Consider the following 22,082-nt stretch of genomic DNA (forward strand, 5'->3'; position numbering starts at 1 on the left):
TAAGGTTAGCCCCAAAAAGACCGTCAGGCCCAATCCGCACACTGTGCGGCGAGTGGAGGTGCGGGCCGAGGTGAGGGCGCTGGGGAGAGGAAAAATGGGCCCAAGCATTTTAGCGCAGGAGTTCTTCGAAGGTCGCCGGGGGCTCAGAGGGCCCTGCCCCTTCTCCCTCCTTGAATGATCGGCGGCGCCCCTACTGGCCCAGTTGGCGGCAGGGCGGCAGGGAGAGTCTGGCGCTGGGGCTCGGGTGTCCCCAATCCCCGGTGTTGCGGTGCAAGGCCCCTTGGGAGGGGCCCCTCGTGGGCCGACCAAGTGTTAGAGTTAGCCCCCAGGATGCCAGCAGGCCTGATCTGCCAGGTGTGCGGCAAGCGGAGGGGTGGGCTGAGATGTGGGTGCTAGTGAGCAGGAGTGTGGGCCCAAGTGTATTTGCAAGTTGGCCTTCGAAGGTCGCCAGGGGCTCGAAGGGCCCTGCCTGTTCTCCCGCACTGAATGACCGGCAGCGCCCCTAGCAGCTCGGGTGGCGTCGGGGCAGCAGGGTGAGTCCGGCGCTGGAGCTCAGGGGTCCCCAGTCCCTGGCATTGCTGCGCCAGGCCCCTTGGGAGGTTCCCCTCGGGGGCCAACCTAGGGTTAGGGTTAGCCCCCAGGAGGCTGGCAGGCCCAATCCGCTGGCTGTGCAGCCAGCAGAGGGGCTGGCTGAGGTGAGGGCGCTGGTCAGCGGGAGCATGGGCCCAAGCATTCTGGCTCCTGGGGCCTTAGAAGTTCACTGGGACTGGGAGGGCCCTGTCCATTCTCCCGCCCTGAATGACCGGTGGTGCCCTAGCGGCCTGGGTGCCGGCGGGGATGCAGGGTGAGTCCGGCGCTGGGGCTGGGGGTCATCAATCCCCGGTGTTGTGGCGACAGGCCCCTTGGGAGGGGCCCTTTGGGGGCCAACCTAGGGTTAGGGTTAGCCCCCAGGAGGCCGGTAGGCCTGATCCGACAGCTGTGTGTTGAGCAGAGGGCGGGCCAAGGTGAGCAAGCTGGCGAGCAGGAACATGGGCCCAAGCGATTTGGTACGGGGGGCCTTCGAAGGTCGCCGGGGGCTCAGAGGGCCCTGCTCATTCTACCGACCTGAATGAGTGGCGGCGTCCCAGCGGCCGGGTTGGCAGCAAGGCGGCAGGGTTTGTCTGGCGCTGGTGCTGGGGGTCCCCAAGCACCGGTGTGGCGGTGCCAGGTCCCTTGGGAGGAGGCCCCAGGAGGCCGACATGCGCAATCCGCCGGCTGTGCAGTTTGCAGAGGTGCAGGCCGAGGTGATGGCGCTGGCGAGCGGGAGCGTAGGCCCAGGAGTTTTGGCGTGGGGTCCTTCAAAGGTCGACGGAGGCTTGGACGGCCCTGCATGTTCTCCCTCCGTGAATGACCGGCGGCGCCCCTAGCGGCCCGGGTGGTGCCGGGGCGGCAGGGTGAGTCCGGCGCTGGGGCTCGGGTGTCCCCAATCCCTGGCGAGGCGACGCCAGGCCCCTTGGGAGGGGCCCCTCGGGGGCCGACCTGGAATAGCTTTAGCCCCCAGGAGGCAGGCAGGCCTGATCCCCCGGCTGAGTGGGGTGTGGAGCGGTGGGCCAAGGTGAGGGTGCTGGGGAGCGGGTGCGTGCACCCAAGCGTTTTGGCGCAGGGTAACTTCGAATGTTGCCGGGGTCTCTGAGGGCCCTGCTCATTCTCCCACGCTGAATGACCGGTGGTGCCGATAGCAGCCCAGATGGACGCAGGGCGGCAGGGTTAGTCCAGACCTGGGGCTCAGGGGTCCCCAATCCGTGGCGTGGTGACGCCAGGCCCCTTGGGAGGGGCCCCTCAGGGGTTGACCTAGGGTTAGGGTTAGCCCTCAGGAGGCCAGCAGGCCCAATCCGCCAGCTGTGCAGTGAGCAGTGGGGTGGGCCGAGGTGAGGGCGCTGGGGAGCAAGAGCATGGGCCTAAGCCTTTTGGTGCGGGGGGCCTTCGAATGTCGCCGATGTTTCGGAGGGCCCTACCCGTTCTCCCAACCTGAATAACCGGCGGCACCCCTAGTGTCCCGGTTGGCGGTGGGGCGGCAGTGTGAGTGTGGCGAAGGGGCTCCGGGGACCCCAGTCCCCAGCGAGGCGGCACCAGGCACCTTGGGAGGGGGCCCACCGGGGCTGACCTAGGTGTAGAGTTAGCCCCAAGGGGGCCGGCAGGCCAGATCTGCCAGCTGTGCGGTGAGCGGAGGGGTGGGCCGAGGTGAGGGCACTGGCGAGTGGGAGCGTGGGCCCAAGAGTTTTGGCAAGGGGGCTTTCGAAGTTTGCTGGGGGCTCGGAGGGCACTGCACGTTCTCCCGCACTGAATGACCGGCGGCACCCCTAGAGGCCAGGGTGGAGGCGGGGCTGCAGGGTGAGTCTGGCGCTAGGGCTAGGGCATCCCCAATCCCTGGCGTGGCGACATCAGGCCCCTTGGGAGAGGCCCCTTGGGGGCCGACGTAGGGTTTGGAGTTAGTTCCCAGGAGGCCGACAGGCCCGATCCACCAGCTGTGTGGAGAGCGGAGTGGCGGGCCAAGGTGAGACGCAGCGGCAGGGTGAGTCCACAGCTGCGGCTTGGGGGTCTCAATCACTGGCGTGATGGCGCCAGGCACTTGGGAGGGGTCCCTCGGGGGCTGACCTAGGGTTAGTGTTAGCTCAAAGGAGGCCAGCAGGCCCGATACGCCGGCTGTGTGGAGAGCGGAGTGGCGGGCCAAGGTGAGGGCTCTGGGGAGCGGGATCGTTGGCTGAAGCGTTTTTGCAAGGGGGGCCTTCCAATGTCATCAGGGGCTCGGAGATCCCAGCCCGTTCTCCCGCCCTGAATGACCGGCGCTGCCCCTAGCAGCCCGGGTGGTGGCATGGTGGCAGGGTGAGTCTGGCGCTGCTGCTGAGCGTGCCCAAGCACAGGAGTGGCGGCTCCAGGACCCTTGTGAGGGGCCCCTCGGGGGCTGACACAGGGTTTGTGTTAGCCCCCAGGATTTCGGCAGTCCTGATCTGCCAGCTTTGCGGCGTGCAGAGGGGCAGGCCGAGGTGAGAGTGCTGGCAAGCGGGAGCGTGGGCCCAGGCGTTTTGGCGTGGGGGCCTTCGAAGATCGAGGGTGGCTCAGAAGGCCCTGTACGTTCTCCAGCCCAGAATGACCAGCAGCGCCCCTAGTGGCCCGGGTGGTGGCAGGGCAGCAGGCTGCATCTGGCGTTGTGGCTCAGGAGTCCCCAATCCTTGGTGTGGCAGCGCCAGGCCCCTCGGACGGGCCCCTCTGGGGCCGACCTAGGGTTAGTGTTAGCTCCTAGGAGGCCGACAGGCCCGATCCGCCAGTGGTGTGGCGAGCGGAGGGGTGGGCCGAAGTGAAGGCGCTGGCGAGCGGGAGCGTGGGCCCAAGCGTTTGGCACGGGGGGCCTTTAAAGATCGCCAGGAGCTCATAGAGCCCTGCCCTTTCTCCCGCCCTGAATGATCTGCGGCGCCCCAGGCGGCCCGCAAGGCGGCGGGGCAGCTGGGTGAGTCTGGCGCTGGGGCTCAGGGGTCCTCAATCCCCGGTGTTGCGGCGCCAGGCCGCTATGGAGGGGCCCCTCAGGGGCCGACCTAGGGTTAGGGTTAGCCCCCAGGAGGCCTGCAGGCCCAATCCGCCGGCTGTGCAGTGAGCAGAAGGGCGGGCCGAGGTGAGGGCGCTGGGCAGCAGGAGTGTGGGCCCAAGCGTTTTGGCGCAGGGGGATTTCAAATGTCGCCAGGAGCTCGGAGGGCCCTGGCCGTTCTCCCATCCTGAATGACTGGTGGCGCCCCTAGAGGCCTGGGTGGCGGCGGGGCGGCAGGGTAAGTCCTGCGCTGGGGCTCGAGGGTTTCCAATCGCCGGCGTGGCGGCGCCAGTCCCCTTCGTAGGGGCCCCTCGGGCCCGATGTAGGGTTAGGGTTAGCCCCCAGGAGGCCGGCAGGACCGATCTGCCAGCTGAGTGGCAAGCGGAGGGGAGGGCCAAGGTGAGGGTAATGGCAAGCGGGAGCGTGGGCCCTAGCATTTTGGCACAGGGGGCCTTCAAAGGTCGCCAGGGGCTCGGAGGGCCCTTCCCGTTCTCCAATCCTGAATGACCTGAGGCGCCCCTAGCGGCCTGGGTGGTGGCGTGGCGGCAGAGTGAGTCCGGCACTGGGGCTCGGGCATCCCCAATCCCTGGCGTGGCGACGCCAGGCCCCTTGGGAGGGACTCGTCTGGGGCCGACCTAGGTTTAGGGTTAGCCCAAAGGATGCTGGCAGGCCCGATCTGCTGGCTGTGCAGTAAGCGTAGGGGCGGGCTGACGTGAATGCGCTGGCGAGCGGGAGCGTAGGCCCAAGCGTTTTGGACCGGGGGTCCTTCGAAGGTCACCGGGCCTTGGATGGCCCTTCCCGTTCTTCCGCTCTGAATGAGGATGGCGCCCCTAGTGGGCCGGGTCACGGAGGGGCGGCAGGGTGAGTCCGGCGATGGTGCTCGGGGGACCCCAATCCCCGGCGTAGCTGCGCCAGGCACCTTGGGTGGAGCCCCTCGTGGGCCGACCTAGGGTTAGGTTTAGACCCTAGGAGGCCGGCAGGCCCGATTCGTCGGCTGTGCGGTGAGCGGTGGGGCGGGCCAAGGTGAGGGTGCTGGAAAGTGGGAGCGTGGGCCCAAGCGTTTTGGCACGGGGGTCCTTCGAAAGTCGTCGGGGGCTCAGAGGGCCCTGCCCATTCTCCCGCCCTGAATGATCGGCGGCACCACTAGCAGCCCGGTGGGGGCGGGGTGGAAGGGTGAGCCTGGCACTGGGGCTCGGGGTTCCCCAATCCCCAGCGTTGCGGCGATAGGACCCTTGGGATGGGCCCCTCGGGGGCTGACCTTTGGATAGGGTTAGCCCCCAGTTGGCTGGCAGGCCCTATCTGCCGGCTGTGCAGCGATTGAGGGGCGGGCTGAGGTGAGCACGCTGGCAAGCGGGAGCGTGGGCGCAAGCATTTTGGCGCAGGGGGTCTTCGAATGTCACCGGGGGCTCAGAAGGCCCTGCCCGTTCTCCCGCCCTGAATGACCGGTGGCACCCCTAGTGGCCGGTGTGATGGCAGGCCGGCAGGGTGAGTCTGGAGCTGGGGCTCGGGGGTCCCCAATCCCTGGCGTGGCAGCGCCAGGCACTTGGGAGTGGTTCCTCGGGGGCCGACATATGGTTAGTGTTAGCCCAAAGGAGGCCGGCCGGCCTGATCCGCCGGCTGTGCAGCGAGCAGAGGGGTGGGCTGATGTTAATGCGCTGGCAAGCGGGAGCGTGGGCCCAAGCGTTTTGGCATGGGGGGCCTTCGAAGCTCACTGGGGGCTCGGAGAGCCCAGCAAGTTCTCCGGCCCTGAATGCCCGGCGGCGCACTAGCGGCCAGGGTGGTAGCGGGGAGGCAGGGTGAGTCCAGAGCTCGGGCTCGGGGGTCCCCAATACCCGGCGTGGCATTGCCAGGCCCCTTGGGAGGGGTCCCTCGGGGGCCGAGCTAGGGTTTTCGTTAGCCCCAAGGAGGCCGGCAGGCCCGATCCGCCGCCTCTACGGCGTGCAGAGGGGCTGGCCGAGGTGAGGGCACTGGCGAGCGGGACCGTGGACCCTAGGGTTTTGGCGCCAGGAGACTTCGAATATCGGCGGGGGCTCAGAAGGCCTTGCCCGTTCTCCCTCCCTGAATGAACGGCGGCGCTCCTAGCAGCCTGGGTGGCGCCGGGGTGGCAGGGTGTGTCCGGCGGTGGGGCTTGGGGATCCCAAATCCCTGGCGTGGTGGCGCCAGGCCCCTTGGGAGGGGCCCCTCTGGGGCCGACCTAGCGTTAGGGTTAGCCCCCAGGAGGCTGGCAGACCCTATCCACCAGCTCTGCCGCATGCGGAGGGGCTAGCCGAGGTGAGGGCGCTGGCGAGCGGGAGCATGGGCCCAAGCGTTTTGTCGCGGGGGACCTTCGAAGGTTGCCGGGGGCTCCGCAGGCCCTGCCCGTTCTAACGCCCTGAATGAGGACGGCGCCCCTAGCGGGCCGGGTGGTGAGGAGCGGCAGCGTGCGTCCGGCGGTGGGGTTCAGGTGTCCCCAATCCCCAGCATGGCGGCGCCAGGCCCCTTGGGAGGGGCTCCTCTGGGGCCGACCTAGGTTTAGGGTTAGCACAAAGGAGGCCAGCAGGCCCGAACCGCCGGCTGTGCGGTGAGCAGAGGGGCGGGCCAAGGTGAGGGCGCTGGCAAGCGGGAGCGTGGGCCCAGGCGTTTTGGCATGGAGGGCCTTCCTTTTTCGCTGGGGGCTTGTAGGGCCCTGCCCATTCTCACACCCTAAATGACCGGTGGCGCCCCAAGCGGCCAGAGTGGCGGCGTGTCAGCAGGATGAGTCTGGAGCTGGGGCTCAGTGGTCCCCGATCCCCGGCGTGGTGGCTCCAGGCACTTGGGAGGGGTCCCTCGGGGGCTGACCTAGGGTTAGGGTTAGCCCAAAGGAGGCCGGGGCCCGATCCGCCCGCTGTGTGGCGAGGGGAGGGGTGAGCCGAGGTGAGGGCGCTGGTGAGCAGGAGCTTAGGCCCAAGCGTTTTGGTGCGGGGGGCCTTCGAAGGTCATCAGGGGCTCAGAGGGCCCTGCCGGTACTCCCTCCCTGAATGACCGGTGGCGCCCCTAGCATCCCGGGTGGCGGCGGGGCGGCAGGGTGAGTCTGGAGTAGGGCTCAGGGATCCAAATGCGCCGGCGTGGTGGCGCCTGGCCCCTTGGGAGGGGTCCCTCGGGGGCCGACCTAGGGTTAGGGTTAGCCCAAAGGAGGCCGGGGCCCGATCCGCCGGCTGTGCAGAGAACGGACGGGTGGGGCGAGGTGAGGGCGCTGGCGAGCGGGAGCATGAGCCCAAGCGTTTTGGCGTGTCGGGCCTTCGAATGTCACCGGGGGCTCAGAGGGCCCTGCCCGTTCCCCAGCCCCAAATGAGGACGGTGCCCCTAGCGAGCCGGGTCGCAGTGGGGCAGCAGGGTGAGTTCAGCCCTGGTGCTTGGGGGTCCCCAATCACCCACGTGGCGGTGCCAGGCCCCTTGGGATGGGCCCCTCGGGATCCGACCTCAGGTTAGGGTTAGCCCCAGGAGGCCGGCAGTCCCGATCTGCCAGCTGTGCAGTGAGCGGAGGGGCGGGCTGAGGAGAGGGTGCTGGCGAGCAGGAGCATGAGCCCAAGCGTTTTGGCGCGGGGGGCCTTTGAAGGTCACTGGGGGCTTGGAGGGCCCTGCCCGTTCTCCCGCCCTAAATAACTGGTGGCATCCCTAGCAGCCCGGGTGGCGGCAGGGCGGCAGGGTAAGTAATGCGCTGGGGCTCGAGGGTCCCCAATCCCCGGCGTGGCATCGCCAGGCCCCTTGGGAGGGGCCCCTCGTGAGCAGACTTAGAGTTAGGGTCAGTTCCCAGGAGGCTGGCAGGCCCGATCCGCTGTCTGTGCGGCAAGAGGGGGGGTGGGCTGAGGTGAGCACGCTGGCATGCGGGACCGTGGGCCCAAGCGTTTTGGCGCAGGGGGCCTTCGCAGGTCGCCGGGGGCTCACAGGGCCCTGGCCGCTTTCCTGCCCTGAATGACCGGCAGCGCCCCTGGCGCCCCGGGTCGTGGTGGGGCGGCAGGGTGAGTCCGGCGCTGGTGCTCGAGGGTCCCCATGCCCCAGCGTGGCGGAGCCAGGCCCCTTGGGAGGGGCCCCTCGGGGGCTGATGTAGGGTTTGGTTTAGCCCCCAGGAGGCTGGCAGGCCTGATCCGCTGGCTGTGTGGCATGCGGAGGGGCTAGTCTAGGTGAGGGCGCTGGCGAGCGGTTCTGTGGGTCCAAGCGTTTTGGCGCGGGGGTCTTCAAATGTCGCCCGGGGCTCTGAGGGGCCTGCCCGTTCTCCCGCCCTGAATGAGGACAGCGCCCCTAGCGGGCCGGGTCACAGCGCGGAGGCAGGGTGAGACTGCCGCTGGTGCTCGGGGGTCCCCAAGCCCTGGCGTGGCGGAGCCAGGCCCCTTGGGAGGGGCCCCTCGGGCGCCTACGTAGGGTTTGTGTTAGCTCCAGGAGGCCGGCAGGACCTATCCGTCGGCTGTACTGTGAGCGGAGGGTGGGTCGATGTGAATGCACTGGCGAGTGGGAGCATGGGCCCAAGCGTTTTGGCGAGCGGGCATTCGAAGCTTACCGGGGGCTCGGAGAGCCCTGCCCTTTCTAACGCCCTGAATGACCGGCGGCGCCCCTAGCAGCCCGGGTGGTGGCGGGGCGGCAGGGTGAGTCAGTCGATGGGCCTGAGGGGACCCCAATCCCAGGTGTGGTGGCGCCAGGCACCTTGGGAGGGGCCCCTTGGGGGCCAACCTAGGTTTAGGGTTAGCCCCCAGGAGACCTGCAGGCCCGATCCGCCAGCTGTGTGGCAAGTGGAGGGATGGGCCGAGGTGAGGGCGCTTGCGAACGGGAGCTTGGGCCCAAGCGTTTTGGCGCGGTGGGCCTTCAAAAGTCGCCGGGGCCTCGGAGGGCCCTACAGGTTCCCCAGCCCCGAATGAGGACGGTGCCCCTAGTGAGCCGGGTCGCAGCAGGGCGGCAGGGTGACTTCGGCCCTGGTGCTCGGGGGTCCCCAATCACCCGCGTGGCGGCACCAGGCCCCTTGGGATGGGCCCCTCGGGAGCCGACCTAGGGTTAGGGTTAGCCCCAGGAGGCCGGCAGTCCCGATCTGCCGGCTGTGCAGCGAGCGGAGGGGCGGGCTGAGGAGAGGGTGCTGGCGAGCAGGAGCATAGGCCCAAGCGTTTTGGCGCGGGGGTCTTCGAAGGTCGCCGGGGCTCGGAGAGCCCTGCGCGTTCTCCCACCCTAAATAACTGGCGGCGCCCCTAGCAGCCTGGGTGGTGGCAGTGCAGCAGGGTAAGTAATGCACTGGGCTCGAGGGTCCCCAATCCCCGGTGTGACATTGCCAGGCCCCTTGGGAGGGACCCCTCGTGAGCAGACCTAGAGTTAGGGTTAGTTCCCAGGAGGCTGGCAGGCACAATCCGCTGTCTGTGCGGCGAGAGGGGGGGCGGACCGAGGTGAGGGCGCTTACTAGCAAGAAGCGTGGGCCCAAGCGTTTTGGTGTGGGGGCCTTCAAAGGTCACCAGGGGCTCGGAGGACCCTGCCCGTTCTCCCGCCCTGGATGACCGGTGGTGCCCCTAGAGGCCCAGGTGGCAGCGGGGCGGGAGGGTGAGTCCGGCACTGGGGCTTGTGGGTCCCAAATCCCTGGTGTTGCGGCACCAGGCCCCTTGGGAGGGGCCCCTCAAGGGCCGACCTAGGGTTAGGGTTAGCCCCCAGGAGACCGTCAGGCCCAATCCGCCAGCTGTGCAGCGAGCGGAGGGTGGGCCGAAGCGATGGTGCTGGCGAGCGGGAGCGTGGGCCCAAGGGTTTTGGTGCAGAGGGCCTTCAAATGGCGCCGGGGGCTGGGAGGGCCCTGTCCGTTGTTCTGCCCTGAATGACCGACGGCTCTCCTACCGGCCCGGGTGGCGGCGGGGCGGCACGGTGAGTCCGGCGCTGGGACTCGGGGGTCACCAATCCCAGGCATTGCAGCGATAGGCCCCTTGGGAGGGGCCCCTTGGGGGCCGACCTGGTGTTTGGGTTAGCCCCCAGAAGGCCGGCAGGCCCGATCCGCCAGCTTGCGGCGAGCGGAGGGGCGGCTGAGGTAAGGCGCTAGCGAGCAGGAGCATGGGCCCAAGCTTTTTGGCATGGGGGGCCTACTAAGGTCGCAGGGGCCTCGGAGGACCCTGCCCGTTCTCCAGCCCTGAATGATGGGCGACGCCCCTAGTGGCCCAGGTGGTGGCGGGGCAGCAGGGTGAGTCCGGAGTTGGGGCTGTGGGGGCCCAATCCCTGGTGTTGCGGTGCCAGGTCCCTTGGGAGGGGCCCCTCGGGGGCCGACCCAGGGTTAGCGTTAGCCCCCAGGAGGCCAGCCGACCCGATCCGCCAGCTTGTGGTGAGCGGACGGGGGGTCGAGGTACGGGCGCTGCGAGCGGAAGCGTGGACCCAAGTTCCTTGGTGCGGGGGGCCTTCGAAGGTCGCCGGGGGCTCGGAGGGCCCTGCCCGTTCTCCCGCCCTTAATGTCCGGTGTTGCCCCTACCGACCCAGTTGGCAGAAGGGCGGCAGGGTGAATCCGGCGCTGGGGCTGGGAGGTACCCTATCCCCGGCGTTGTGGGTCCAGGCCACTTAGGAGGGGACCTTAGGGGGCCGACCTATGTTTAGGGTTAGCCCCCAGGTGGCTGACAGGCACTATCCGCCTCCTGTGCAGCAAGCAGAGGGCCTGGCCGAAGTGAGGGTGCTGGCGAACGGGAGCATGGGCCCAAGCGTTTTGGCTCTGGGGGCCTTCGAAAGTCACCGATAGCTCGGAGGGCCCTACATGTCCTCCCGCACTGAATGACCAGCGGCGCCCCTACCGGCCCGGTTGGCGGTGGGGCAGCAGGGTGAATCCGGCGCTGGGGCTCAGGGATCCCCAACCCCCGGCGTTGTGGTGCTAGGCCCCTGGGGAGGGGCCCCTAAGGGGCCGACCTAGGGTTACGGTTAGCCCCAAGGAGGCCGGCAGGCCGATCTGCTGGCTGTGCAGAGCGGAGGGGCGAACCGAGGTGAGGGCTCTGGCGAGCGGGTGCGTGAGCCCAAGCGTTTTGGCGAGGGGGTCTTCGAAGTTCGCCGGGGGCTCGAGGGCCCTGCCCATTCTCCCGCCCTCAATGACCTGCAGCGCCCCTAGCTGCCCGGATGTCGGAAGGGTGGCAGGGTGAGTCCGGCGCTGGGGCTTGGGGGTCCCCCATCCCCAGGTTGCGGCGCCAGGCCCCTTGGGTGGGGGCCCTCGGGGACAGACCTAGGGATAGGGTTAGCCCCCAGTAGGCCGGCAGGCCCGATCCACCCGCTGTGTGGTGAGCGGAGGGGCGGGCTGAGGTGAGGGCGCTGGCGAGCAAGAGCTTGGGCCCAAGCGTTTTTTCGCGGAGGGCTTCGAAGGTCGCTGGGGCCTCGGAGGGCGCTGCCCGTTTTCCTGCCCTTAATGAACGACGGCGCCCCTAGTCGCCAGGGTGGTGGCAGGGGGGCAGGTTAAGTCCAGCGCTGGGGATCGGGGGTCCCCCATCCCCGGCGTTGCAGCGCCAGGGCCCTTGGGAGGGGTCCGTCGATGGCCGACCTAGGCTTAGGGAGATTCCCCAGGAGGATGGCAGGCCTGATCCTCCAGCTCTGCGGCAAGCGGAGGGGCAAGCTGAGGTGAGGGCGCTGGGGAGCGGGAGCGTGGGCCCAAGCGTTTTGGCGCGGGGGGCCTTCGATGGTCGCCGTGAGCTCTGATGGCCCTGCCCATTCCCCCGCCCTTAATGACCGGCGGCACCCTAGCGGCCAGGGTGGCGGTGGGGAGGCAGCGTGAGTCCGGAGCTGGGGCTCAGGATTCCCCAAGCCCCGGCGTGGCGGTGCCAGGCCCCTTGGTGGGGCCCCTCGGGGGCCGAAGTAGGGTTTGGGGTTATCTCCCAGGAGTCCGGCAGGCCCGATCTGCCCACTGTGCGATGGGCGGAGGTGCGGGTCGAGTTGAGGGCGATGGCGAGCGGGAGCGTGGGCCCCAGTGTTTTGGTGCCCTGAGCCTTTGAATGTTGCCATGGCTCGGAGGGCCCTGCCCGTTCTCCCGCCCTGAATGACCGGCGGCGCCCCTAGGGGCCAGTAGGGGAGGGGCGGTAGAGTGAGTCTGGCACTGTGGCTCAGGGGTCCCCAATCCCCGACTTTGTGGCACCAGGCCTTTGGAAGGGGCCCCTCGGGGTCCGACCTAGGGTTAGGGTTAGCCCCCAGAAGCAGGCTGGCCCGATCCGCTAGATGTTCGGTGAGCGGAAGGGCGACCTGAGAAGAGGGCGCTGGCGAACGGGAGCGTGGGCCCAAATGTTTTGGTGCGGGAGGCCTTCTAAGGTCAGCGGGGGCTCAGAGGGCCCTGCCCTTTCTTCCGCCCTGAAATTCCGGCAACGCCCCTAGCGGCCTGGGTGGTGGTGGGGCGGCAGGGTGAGTCCGGCGCTGGGCCTGGGGTTCCCCAATCCCCGGCATTGCGATGCCAGGCCCATTAGGAGGGGCCCCATGGGGACAGACCTAGGGTTAGGGTTACACCCAGAAGCCCGGCAGGCGGGATCTGCCAGCTGTGTGGCGAGAGGAGGGGTGGGTCGAAGTGAGTGCGCTGACAAACAGGAGCGTGAGCCCAAGCGTTTTGGCGCGGGGGGCCTTCAAAGGTCGCTGGGGGCTCGGAGGGGCCTGCCAGTTCTGCCGCCCTGAATGACCGATGGTGCCCCTAGCAGTCCGGGTGATGGCGCGGGGGCAGGGTGAGTTCGCAGCCGGGGCTCGGGTTCCCCGATCCCTGGCGTTGCGGCGCCAGTCCCCTTGGGAGGGGCCCCTCTGGGGCCCAGCTTGGGTTAAGGTTAGCCCCCAGGAGGGTGGCAGGCGCGATCCGCCAGCTCTGCGGCGATTGGAGTGGTGTGCTGAGGTGAGGTCGCTGGCGACCAGGAGCGTCGGCCCAAGCGTTTTGGCGCGGATGGCCTTCGTAGTCGCCAGAGGCTCGGAGGGCGCTGCCCGTTCTCCCGCCCTGAATGACCGGCGGTGCCCGTAGCGGCCCGGTTGGCGACGGGACGGCAAGGTGAGTCCAGCACTGGGGGGGGTCCCCAATCCCCGGCGTGGCTGCACCGGACACTTGGAAGTGGTCCCTCGGGGGCCGACCTAGGGTAGGGTTAGCCCAAAGGAGGCCGGCAGGCCCGATCCTCCAGCTGTGCGGCGAGCAGAGGGGCAGGTTGAGATGAGCGATTTGTCGAGTGGGAACATGGGCCCAAAGTTTCGGCGTGAGGGGCCTTCGAATTTTGCAAGGGACTCAGAGGGTCCTGCCCGTTCTTCCGTCCTGAATGACCGATGGCGCTCCTCACGGCACTGGTGGCAGCGGGGCGGCAGGTTGAGTCCGGTGCTGGGTCTCGGGGGTCCCCAATGCCCGGCTTTGCAGCACCAGGCCCCTTGGGAAGGGCCATTTGGGGGCAGACCTAGGGTTAGGGTTAGCCCCCAGGAGGCCCACAGGCCCGATCCACCGGCTGTGCAGTGAGCGGAGGGGTGGTCCGAGGTGAGGGCGCAGGTGAGCAGGAGCTTGGGCCCAATCGTTTTGGCGCGGGGGGTCTTCGAAGGTCGCCAGGGGCTCGGAGGGCCCTGCCCATTTTCCCGCCCTGAATGACTGACGGCACTCCTAGCAGCCCAGTTGGCGGTGGGGCGGCAAGGTGAATCCCGCGCTGGGGCTCGGGGTCAGCAATCCCAGGCGATGTGGCGCCAGGCCCCATCCATCAGAGGGGCCCCTCGGTGGCCGACCTACGGTTAGGTTTAGCCACCAGAAGGCAGGCTGGCCCGATCCGCCAGCTATCCGGTGAGCGGAGGGGCAGGCCAAGGTGAGGGCGCTGGCGAGCGGGAGCCTGGGCTCAAGCGTTTTGGCGCAGGGGCCCTTTGAAGGTCGCCGGGGGCTCCAAGGGCCCTGCCCGTTTTCCAGCCTTGAATATCCGGCCGCACCCCTAGCGGCCCAGGTGGCGGCAGGACGGCAGGGTGAGTCCGGCGCTGGGGCATGGGGGTCCCCAATCCCCGGCGTTGTGGTGCCAGGCCCCTTTGGAGGGGCCCTTTGGGGACCGAACTAGTGTTAGGGTTAGCCCCTGGGAGGCCGGCAGACCCTATCCGCCAGGTGTGCGTCGAGTGGAGTGGCGGGCCGAGGTGAAGGAGCTGGCAAGCGGGAGTGAGGGCCCAAGCGTTTTGGTGTGGGGGGACTTCGATGGTCGGCAGGGGCTCGGAGGGCCCTGCCCGTTTTCCCGCCCTGAATGATCGGCGGCGCCCCTACCAGCCCGGGTGGCAGCGGGGCAGTAGGGTGAGTCCAGCGCTGGGGATCGTGGATTCCCAATCCCCAGCGTTGCGGCGCCAGGCCCCTTGGGAAGGGCCCCTAGTGGGCTGAACTAGGGATACCAATAGTCCCCAGGAGGCCAGCAGGCCCAATCCGCTGGCTATGCGACTAGCGGAGGGGGGGGGCCGAGGTGAGGGTGCTGGCGAGCGGGAGCATGGGCCCAAGCGTTTTGGCGAGGGGGGCCTTCGAAAGTCGCAGGGGGCTCAGAGGGCCCTGCCCATTCTCCCGCCCTGAATGACTGACAGCGCTCCTAGCGGCCAGGGTGGCGGTGGGTCAGCAGGGTGAGTCCAGTGCTGAGGCTTGGGCGTCCTGAATCCCTGGCTTGCGGCACCAGGCCCCTTGGGAGGGGCCCCTCGGGCGCCGACCTAGCGTTAGGGTTAGCTCCTAGGAGTCCGCAGGCCCGTATGCCGGCTGTGCAGCGAGCGGAGGGGTGGGCCGAGGCAAGGGTGCTGGCGAGCAGGAACATGGGCCCAGGCGTTTGGCGCAGGGGGCCTTCGATGGTCGCTGTGGGCTCGGAGGGCCCTGCCCGTTCTCCCGTCCTGACTGACTGGCAGCGGCCCTAGAAGCCCGGGTGGCGGTGGGGTGGCAATGCGAGTCCGGCGCTGCGGCTCGGGGGTCACCAATCTCCGGCACTGTGGCACCAAGCGCCTTGGGAGGTATGCCTCGGGGGCTGACCTAGGGTTAGAGTTAGACCTCAGGAGGCCGGCAGGCCCAAAACGCCAGCTGTGTGGCGAGCAGATGGGCGAGCCGAGGTGAGGGCGCTGGCGAACGGGAGCGTGGGCCCAAGCGTTTTGGCGCGGGGGGCCTATGAAGGCCCCAGGGGCCTCGGAGGTCCCTGCCTGTTCTCCCTCCCTGAATGACCGGCGGCACCTGTAGCGGCCCGGGTGGTGGCGGGGCTGCAGGGTGAGTCTGGCGCTGGGGCTCGGGGGTCCCTAATACCCGGCGTTGCCCCGCCAGGCCCTTTGGGACGGACCCCTCGGTGGCCAACCTAGGGTTAGGGTTAGCCCCCAGGAGGCTGGCAGGCTCGATCAGCCCATGTGCAGTGAATGGAGGTGTGGGTCGAGGTGAGATAGCTGGCGAGCGGGAGCGTGGGCCAGAGAATTTTGGCTTTGCCTTGGGGTGCCTTCGAAAGTCACAGGTGGCTCGGAGGGTCCTGCCGGTTCTGTCGCCCTGAAGGACTGGCAACGCCCCTAGCTCCCCATGTGGCGGTGGGGCGGCAGGGTGCATCCGGCGCTGGGACTTGGGGGTCCCCAATCAATGGCATGCGGCACCAGGCCACGTGGGAGGGGCCCCTCGGTGGTGACCTAGGGTTAGGGTTAGACCCCAGGAAGCCAGCAGGCCCGATCCGCCAGCTCTGCACCGAGCGTAGGGGTGGGCCGAGGTTAGGGCGCTGGCGAGCAGAAGCGAGGGAGCCAGAGTTTTTGCACAGGGGGCCTTCGAAGGTCACGGGGGGATCGGAGGGCCCTGCCCGTTCTCCCTTCCTGAATGACTGGCAACGCCCCTAGCGCCATGGGTGCTTGCGGGGTGGCAGAATGAGTCCAGCACTGGGGCTCGGGTTCCCAAATCCCCGGCATTGTGGTGCCAGGCTCCTTGGGAGGGGGCCCTCGGGGGCCGACCTAGGGTAAGTGTTAGCCCCCAGGAGTCCAGCAGGCCCGTTCCGCCAGCTCTGAGGCAGGTGGAAGGGCAGGCCGAGGTGAGGGCGCTGGCAAGAGGGAGTGTGGGCCCAAGCGTTTTGGCACGGGGGGCCTTCGAAGGTCACTGGGGACTTGGAGGGCCCTGCCTGTTCTCTCGCCCTGAAAGACTGGCGGCGCCCCTAGCCGCCCGCGTTGTTGCGGGGCAGCAGGGTGACTCCGGCACTGGGCTCAGGGGTCCCCAATCCCCGGCGTTGTGGCACCAGGCCCCTTGGGAGGGGCCCCTCAGGAGGCCGGCAAACCCGGCGCTAAGTGGCTCTGGTAATATAACAAAAATGCCATACACTTATCTGTAAGAAATAACAGTGTACAGGAACCCTCTTAGCCCTAACATCATCCTTTGTGAATATGGAAGCCAGCCCCAAAGTGGTCGTGGAAGTCTGACGAACGCGCTAAGCACTTTTCTCTGAGTCACCACAATATACAGGGAAAGACCAATGTACATTATCTTTCACGAGTACGAAGCATTAATGAAAAGGTTCTGGAATTTCGAGGACTCTGACCCATCCTTATTGGTAATAAACCACCGTGTACAGGAAAAGACCTTCAACTCTCATCAGCCTCCTCAATCCTGATTCCAATTCAACTTTGGGTGTGTAGGACTAGGGAAATGTCCACATCTTATTGCTAAGAAAAACGATGTCAGGGTAATGCCCTTCAAGTCACCTCAGCCTTCCTGAAGATGGAATCAAGAATCAAGGTGGTTATGTTACCATGAGGTAAGGAAGATGAGCATATAAGTGAGAAACAACAGTGGGCAGGACCTCTCTTCCAACGAACAGTATCTTTGCTTAATGATGAATCCCTATGGTAAATGGTTGTGGGCATTTGTGAGGTCAAAATCTGAAGTGAATTGTAAAACCTCTTGGCCATTCATAGATGAGACTAAGGTAGTTGGGGACCACTAGGCAGTGATTTGTCCACTGTCAAAAATATGAAAAGATAAAAGAGACAGATGAGGTCTCCTCTGGCATTGTCCTTTATCCTCATCCTCCGTGAGGATGGCCATCTTTGGACAGCTCAGTGGCAGGGTCTCATTCACAGTGGGGGCATCTGTTCCTCACAGATATCAGGCAGGGAAAAGGATTTTGTTCTCTGTGCCAGCCCAGCCACAGCTGAGTGTCACAGCACCCTCTCATGGGCTCATAAGAGTTTCACTGTCACCAGGCAGGTCATTGTATTTGATAAACCACTGTGAGAGTTTGCAATTGCCTTCATCTGCAACCTCCAAGAAGCAAATGCAGGTCTCTGGTACCACGTGAAGTCATGTGAAGGCTTTGTGAGAAAGTGTCCTTTTGCTTAAGAAAAACATGGCTGGGGCTCCTGGCTGGCTCAGCCAGTTAAGCATGTGCCTTTGGCTCAGGTTATGATCCCAGGGTTCTGGGATCGAGCCGAGGCTCCCTGCTCAGCAGGAAAGGAGGTAGGGAAATAGCTTAGAACCCACAGAGAATGTGAATAAAGGGGAGTGAAATGGAACTTGGTCTGTGTTTTGCTTTAGGGATTGGAAGTTAGTTTTTTCTCAATTGTGATTGTTCTTGAAACAAAAAAGCTATATTGTTTTTTTTTACCTATAATTTTTTTCTAATAATAATTTTTTATTATGATATGTTAGTCACTATACAGTATTTCCTTAGTTTTTGATGTAGTGTTCCGTGATTCATTATTTGCATACAACACCCAGTGCTCCACGCAATATGTACCTTCCTTAATACCCATCACTGGCCCATCCCAATCCCCCACCTCTCTCCTCTCTGAAGCCCTCAGTTTGTTTCCCAGAGTCCATAGTCTCTCTTGGTTCATTCCCCCTTCTGTTTAGGGTCCATTGTCTAAAGGGACAGACAGTGGAAGTTCACCAAATATAAGATCAAAATTTCATTGTTCATGATAGATGCCGCCAAGTAGTTCCCAGACATTTCATTCTACTGCAGTAATTCATTACACCTGTGCAGGTGCACGTGGAAAACAATTGATGCATTCATAGTGGTAATAAAACACGCCCCTCAGTAGTAGAATAATAGAGGATGCATATGTGTAAATTTATTCGACTACAGCTTCCATGCTTTCCCTTTGGTTCCTTATTATCTATGAAATTGGACAATTTTTGTTCTCTAGGCTTAAAACTCATTGTCAGTATTTAGAGTTTTTCAATGCTGATCTTCTCCTGTAAAAGTTACCAAAAACCTAAAATATGTATGAACTTTAAAAAACGCTATATTGAAAATGACAGCAGAGAAGTTCCATTTTGTGAATATTGTGTCAATGGATCTCTATTTTGACATCAGTGTTCATTAGAAATGATGACATTTCATATGAGTATAAATATCAATGTGAAAAAGAAATGGTAGGAAGAACCTTGAATGTTTAAGTAATTGGTGAAATGACAGGTGTGTGTGTGTGTGTGTGTGTGTGTGTGTGTGTGTGTAATTGATTTTCAATGAATGGTTCAGCTTCTTGTAGGACCTCCGAGAGAGCCCAGGTGAACCTTTCAATGAGTTGGTATCTGTTTTCAGAACATGGGAATCTCTTAGTCCAATAGTCAATCAGGCAAGCTTTGAGGTCTTAAAGAGTTTCAGTCCTCAGCGATGGTGTTGCAGACCCTTGTGAGCAAACCTTAGGGTATGCTCAGAGCCCTCATTAGCAGGTACCAAAGTGTGAAGATTTCAGACAGCATTTCCCAAAGAAGTACCTCTTGAGTCTCTGTTCTTGTCAGTTCCCTACACTTCCTTACACTAGTTATGTGATCAGTGTGTTTCAGGATAATCCCCACATGTGATTTTTGCTATTTCCTACTAGTCCTATCTGTTTCTCTTCTTCTTCTTTTATGGTAGGGGTTGGGAAGCAACCTGTGTGGTGGAGGAAGGGGTGTGGTAGTTGTCTGCCTTCAGAGGACCGAATGATGCCTAGAAATTGTACTGTAGTTTGAGGTCAATTGTCCATCCTCTGAGTGTCAGGAATTCCATCACTTTACTTTGATGCTAGTCTGTTCTTCAAGCTGTCCTCAGAAATAAGGACGTCAACCATCTAGGGAATAATGGTTTGTGTGTATGTTTTCATTTTAGGAAAGGCCTTGCTGTTCCTGAAAATAATACTGTAGAGCACCCTTTCCTGTTCTTATTGGCCATCAGTCAATCTTTTGTGAATTATTTGTTTATAAATAGACTTTTTATGGTTGATGAGCAGGAATTCTTTATTGACAAGTCTTGTCAGTGTGTGTATTGGAAATTTTTACTTCCCAGCCTGCGGTTCACTTTTTCATTTTCTTATGGTCATAAGATAAGGAGAAATGTCACATTTTTTTTTAAAGATTTTATTTATTTATTCGACAGAGACAGAGACAGCCAGCGAGAGAGGGAACACAAGCAGGGGGAGTGGGAGAGGAAGAAGCAGGCTCATAGCGGAAGAGCCTGATGTGGGGCTCGATCCCAGAACACCGAGATCACGCCCTGAGCTGAAGGCAGACACTTAACCGCTGTGCCACCCAGGCGCCCCAGAAATGTCACATTTTTATGAAGTCCCACTGAATTCTTTTAAATGGTTAGTGCACCCTATGTCCTACCCCAAGATTGACAGGTTCTACGTTTTCTTTCAGAAACTGTCCAATGGGAAGCTACAATCCATCTCAAATTTATAAATTGCATTTTTAATTCTAATAGGGTATTTATAGACTGTTTTGGATTTTCTATGTACACAATCGTATTATCTGTGAATAGTCACAATTATCCCCTCAATTCGTTATACTTTTTGTTTCTCTTGCCTTCTAACACTGGTAGATTCTCTGATGCAACGTTGAATAGAGCAGCGTTGTTTGAAGATTTTAATATACCTTTCTCAATATCTGACAGAAAAAGCAGACAAAACATTGGTAAAAATGTGACCTAATTGACATATAGGGAACATTCCATAATAAGTGCAGAATACATTATTTCAAGTGGTCATAGACTCTTTACCCAAATAGATGATAGGTGGGGCCATGAATCAAGGCTACAAATGTTAAACCCTGAAATTAACTAGATTCTATTCTTAGACCACAGGGGAATTGAGCCACAGTCATAGCGAAAATAAAACTAGGAAGTCCTTCAATGTTTAAAAATTAAATGGAACTTTGCTACATATCCTAAAGGTCAGAGAAGGAATCTCAATGGAAATTCTGAACCTTTTCTACATGAGGGCTCACACACAATGGCACTTTCTTTGTGAAGAGCATTATAATAACCTAGACAGGAGTTGAGCCTTAAGTCAGAGTTCTGCCTGCCCCAGCCACACCTGGCAGCCTTGGCCTGTGGTACCCCTCAGCTGTCCTTTCTGGTGGCCCTGAGCTAAGGGGGTCAACATGGCCATATGGAAATGGGAAGCTCCCCTCTCATAGTGATGACAGTGCCCCCTCCCCAGCTGCCCTTTCTGGTTGCTCTGAGCTAAGGGGGTCAACATGGCCGTATGGAAATTAGAAGCTCCCCACTCTTAGTGATGACGTTGCTATGGTATCGTCCTCACCAGTCCAACAACATGATTTCTGAGTGAAATTTGACACAAGAGCGACTTCTTGGCCTTCCTTCAGGTTTGAAAATCATCTGGTGAGTCATCTATTAGGAATATGGATTCAACATGTGTTCTTTCTTCTGGAAAAGAAATAGACCCAATAGCAATTATGGCTTCCTGAGCCCCTGTTCCTGAGAGACATCATACTGGCTCTTTGTAGCATTCTGCCTCTTAAACTTCTCAACTAGGGTGTAGATATTTTTAGGCACATTTTCAGGTGGTTAGACAGGGACTCGGATGATATGAGTCACAGAGGATTTTAGTGTCAGAAACCTAAGTGGGATCCCCAAATTGACTCCAAATCCCTTGTTGTTCCATACAGGGTACTATTTCCCTCTTATCTCTGGTCTTCTCGATCTGGAAACCTATCAAGTATCAGGATTTTCTTGTCATGTGGAAAACTGGAACGAATTCAGCGGGCCTTTTCACCTCTGCCCATGGTGATCATTAAGATCATTATCTTAGTGGAGGACCTCTGGGTAAGATACTCAAAGATCCTTAGGAATAGAGACAGTATAATATTTTTCTGGTATTAAAGTTACTGAAACCAACTATCTTTTTTTGTCCATTCAGGCTCTGGTATGTTCAGAGGGTGCTGTAAAACAGGTCTGAAATAGTATTTAAAAACACTCAGCTCAGCCTCTTCTACAACGTGAGCCAATGCTTATAAACATGGCTAAAATATTCCCTTACCTACGATGACTTCCCAGCCATCGTAGTGTTTATATGGTATGACTGTGACTTACATTAGTCAACATTTGCAGAGAAAGAACTTAGTGCATCCAGGGGGCACTTCATGTTGAAATTAGTTTGTGACAATGAGCTACTGTGTTTTATTCTGCAGTCCAAGGGAATGGTGCCAGACATCTCTAAGGTGTCTAGCAGTTTTACAATTCTGATTTTAAGTGGTCTGTGTGCTTCAGAGATTTGGGCAGGAGAAGGGCAGGAGTCCAGAGACTGTGAACACTTCTGTTACCTGTGCTGACCATGGAGCAGGTAGCCTTCTGTGGGCATCATTTTGATTTCTTGGTACTCTTCTGAAAGGTGCTTTTGTCTCAAATTCCTCCATTTAGGAGTAATTATAATGATGAAAGTAATTTTTATCTTATATCATCTGTGGGCCCTGATCCTGGGCTCCCAGGGAAGCTATCCTTTAACATTTTACCCAGCTCAAAATGATTGGGCAAAAACTCAAAGCATGGGCCCTATTTCTGCCCCAAGCACATGTTTTACATCTGCTTCGAGAAGAAAACAATAACCAAAATGCCAACATGAAGTTAAGAAAATATAAAGAACCTCTTTGGCTCCCATAAGATTAAAGTCATACTGACATGTACATACTGAAAATGCATGAAATCATTGCATTTCCTAAAGCCCAAGCCTTGGATGTTGGGAGAGCCACTGACCTTGCCCAGAACCAGGCACACCCCAGCAGGGAGGGCTGGTGCAGAAAGGGAAGGGGCAGGACTCTGAGAGTGGTCTGCAGCCAGAGGGGTTCCTGGAAGGGGCCAGGTGTGTGGAGGGAGCCCGGCCCAGAACCCCACCCATGCCTGAGCTGGGTGTTGTGTAGAGGAGGCGCCTTTTGGACTCCCTGCACTTTCAGGGTTCCAGGGGCTTGAGGGCAGGTTGCCTGGCATCCCAGTGGCTGGGGTACCACGTTGCCTGACCAATCACCGCTTGGGGGTGGAGCTACGTCTCTGTGGGCTGTTCCAGAGTTACAGTGGGTTGCAGACCTGGGGCAGAAGAAGGGGCACTGGGAGAGAGAGAGTAGCCCTGCGGAAGTCACTGCTGGTTAGTGAGCAGCGTGCACCGAGGGTGGGGGGGGGGGTCCAGGGGTAGGGTGCGCCCCAGGTGGGAGGCAGGGTTCTGGAAGGGCACCTGGAGAGGGTTCATTGTGGGGACTCTTTATCCCTTTAAAGTCTCTTCTGCCCCATGTCCTCAACTGGCCTTATTCCCCATACCCGTGAACTCCAGGGCGCCCACTCACCTGAGCTTTTGTGGGATTGGTTGCAGAATTTCAGGGTTTCCCCTGTTCCCCGGGAAGAGTGCGGGTAAGGACCTCACA

Source organism: Ursus americanus, chromosome 9 (genome assembly GCF_024610735.1).
Source record: "Ursus americanus isolate L20-20 chromosome 9, mUrsAme1.1.p, whole genome shotgun sequence".
In the NCBI taxonomy this organism is placed as follows: Eukaryota; Metazoa; Chordata; class Mammalia; order Carnivora; family Ursidae; genus Ursus; species Ursus americanus.